Source organism: Clarias gariepinus, chromosome 21, assembly GCF_024256425.1.
Source record: "Clarias gariepinus isolate MV-2021 ecotype Netherlands chromosome 21, CGAR_prim_01v2, whole genome shotgun sequence".
Taxonomy (NCBI): Eukaryota; Metazoa; Chordata; class Actinopteri; order Siluriformes; family Clariidae; genus Clarias; species Clarias gariepinus.
In genome coordinates, this window is record NC_071120.1 from 5497131 (window position 1) to 5500530 (window position 3400).

The 3400-nt window shown below is 34.0% G+C and overlaps 1 long non-coding RNA gene across 1 annotated transcript; it reads right to left on the minus strand.

Annotated features, from left to right (window-relative positions):
• Positions 1 to 789: 789 nt before the first annotated feature.
• Positions 790 to 2950, minus strand: LOC128509156 (uncharacterized). Its single transcript, XR_008356006.1, has 3 exons — positions 2867 to 2950; positions 2760 to 2782; positions 790 to 860 (listed from the first exon to the last, which is right to left on the minus strand). It is a non-coding gene; the product is annotated as an uncharacterized LOC128509156 (long non-coding RNA).
• Positions 2951 to 3400: the final 450 nt, after the last annotated feature.

The window sequence follows — 3400 nt, forward strand, 5'->3', positions numbered from 1 at the left end:
CAAACAAAGACTCATCAGTGAGGTATAGAAATAACCCTGAGTGACAGCCAAAGATTTGAAGGCATTACTGGAACTAGCTAACATCTGTGTTCATAAGTCTACAGTGCGTAAAAACACTGAACACGTAGGGTGTCTATGGCAGGACACCACAAAGGAAGCTGCTGCTTACTTGAAAGAACATTGCTGCACGACTGAAGATTGTGAAAGAGTACATAGACACCATGACTGAGCAAAAGCAGTTCAGCCAGGAGTTTTATGTATCAACATTTCTTGATCTTAAATCATTAGGCATGGCTCACATTAGTGTATAGGCCTACTCAAAAGGTTTGAGTGTTTTTTTTTCAGTGAAAGTAGCTCTAGTCCACACCTCCAAACTCATTTTCTTAACAAGACTTCAGAAATTTAACACCAGACTCCAATTGGCTTTTTTGAGGTCATTAACTCAAAGATTCACATACTTTTTCCACTAGCAAAATGTTAGTTTTTACGATTGTTCTTAATAAAGACATGAATGATCAGATTTATTTTGTGTTATTATTTTAGGCACATTAAATTTGTTTCCTGACTTAGATGAAAATCAGATCACATTTTATGACAAATTAATGCACAAAACCATGAAATTCCAAAAGGTTCACATACTTTTTCTTGGCCCTGTATTTCTTCCAACTACAGATCATCAGAAACATCTGTTTCATATTTATAAAACAGTAAATGATATATAAGATTATTTACATGTTACTTTGGGCAGTTGAAGAATAGGGAACATGTGGATCCACCTTTTCATCGTGTCTCTCGATTCGCCCAGTTTTTATTTTAGAAAACTGTAATGCAGCATAATTCACAAAGTCAGATTCAGCAGCCTGCAGGAACAAAGAAGATACTCAGAGATAATAAAATATAAAAATAAATAAATAATAAATAAATTTTCTCTAGAAGTTAATTGAGCTGTTGTGAGGATTATCAGATATCAGAAAGCTATGAGGACCTTTTTCTTTGAGGATATTTTTTTTCATTCCTCCTGTATTTATCAGGTATAAAAATTATTAATGTTATAGATACTATATTAATCATTATTATAGTTGTTGGAATTTGGTCACTTGAATTAACAAATTTAATTTAAACCTCATAACTATTATAAATATATTGTGAGTAAAGGTATTAATTAATAAAAAAGCATTTTTAAACAATAAAAACAAAAATAAATAAATATAAAATCAAATAAAATGAATTACTACTCTTAAATAATGAGTCAAATAGTTTAGATAATATTTATTATTTACATGAACAAACCTGTAAGGAGGTCCATTAAAAAAATAATAATCTTTTTACAGTTTAAAAAAATCTTTAAATAAGTAGCAAATTGATATAAAAAAACAACAGCGAATACAGTCCTAGTTAAAATGTGTAAATTTGTTTTTACTTTTTTTTCTTTAGATATATAATTTCTTGAAAAATTACAAGAATTAAAAAATCTTGAACTCCACAAGAACTAATATATTAGAGGCAAAATAAGGATCTTATTATAGAATCTGAAAATATTTTGGGGATAAATATTTTAGAAAATATAAGTTAAACTAGTAGTGGTGGGCCTGATCACGAACAACGATGAGTCGGCCTACCTAGGGGAGATTGGATATCTGGAGAAATGGTGCCAGAGGAACAATCTCCTCCTGAACGTCAGCAAGACAAAGGAACTGATAGTGGACTTTCGATACCTCGCTGTTCACATCACGCAGGACCTGTCTTGGTCCTTTCACAACACCGTGGTGCAAAAGGCCCGGCAGCGTCTCTACCACCTCAGATGCTTGAGAGACTTCAGACTGCCCTCCAGGGTGCTCAGGAATTTCTACTCCTGCACCATAGAGAGCATCCTGACGGGAAACATCAGGACCTGGTTTGGAAACAGCACCATGCAGGACAGACGAGCTCTACAGAGGGTGGTGCGATTAGCTGAGCGCATCATCCGCACCGAGCTCCCTGACCTGCACTCAATCTAAAGCAGGCGGTGCTGGACCAAACCCAGGAAGATCGTAAAGGACCTCAGCCACCCCAGCAATGGACTGTTCTCTCTGTTGCGGTCTGGAAAGCGTTTCCGCTCCCTGAAGGCCAACACAAAGAGACTGAGGAGGAGCTTCTTCCCGCAGGTGATAAGATCGCTCAACCACAACCACAACACCACACAGGACTAATATCATTTTCTAAAACATCCACAATCATGACATTGGCTCTTGCACTTATCCTGAACATCCATGGACACTTATGGACACATTCATGTACACTTTATATTTATGTTTAATTCTTGGACAAGTCACTTTAAAAATAAGTCACATTTTTGCATATGTGCACACCCCCCAGTCATTTCTCTTTATTTACAAAGAATTCCATATTTTCCATATTTCTTCGATTGCACAGAAGATTTAATTTTATTTTTAATTTTATTTTATTTGTACAGAAATATTTTTACTTTATCTTACCTAGCTATATTTTATTTTATATTGTATTTCTTTTTTATTCATATTTATTTCTCATAAATAAGCTTTTACTTTTAAGGTCACTGGCGGTCGTGTAAGCATTTCACTGCATATCGTACTGTGTAAAACTGTGTGTGACGAATAAAATTTTTATTTGAATTTGAAACGACTGGAACCTGTATATATACCGAATATTACTGAGTTTTGAGAGATGCTTGATAACTACAAGCTTTATTTGATTTCTGTTAGAGTAGATCAGTATAATCATTCTAAATCACTTCGACTTACCTCAGTATCTTCTGCTACAGCACCTAATGGAACACAATACCATTACTATTATTATTATTATTATTATTACTATTATTATTATTATTATGACAGGAGAAATAATTAACCTGTGTTAACTTTTCTGTGCTTCAGTATAATGAAGATCAGGACACAGAAAATAATTACAGTCGCCAAACCAAACCCCGCAGTCAACAACAAGGACACAGCAGAACACACACAGCCTTGGAAACAAACATTTTAAAAATATATATTTTTAAATCTGTAATTTCAATTGTATATTATAATTTATATTGTACAGAGGCCTCTGGGGAAAAAAATGCCAACCTGTTTGTTTGCCCTCAGAAAATTCAATATTTCCCTCTGAAATAAGAAACATGAATTTTACATCCTCAGTCAAATTATCTTTTATGAAAACTACTGACTCTGTATAAATTTACCTTTTACATTTAAAAAGGTCGAGTTACTGAATTTAACTTTGTTCAGGTCTATGTAGCTGCAGTAATAGAGTCCTGTATCAGAGACATTTACTGCAGTGATGGTGAGAGACGTGTTCTTATCATGAACAGACATCACTATTCTCTCACTCTCAGTGAAAAAGTGACATGCTACTGATGGAGCTGATGTTATAAATTTTTTACACC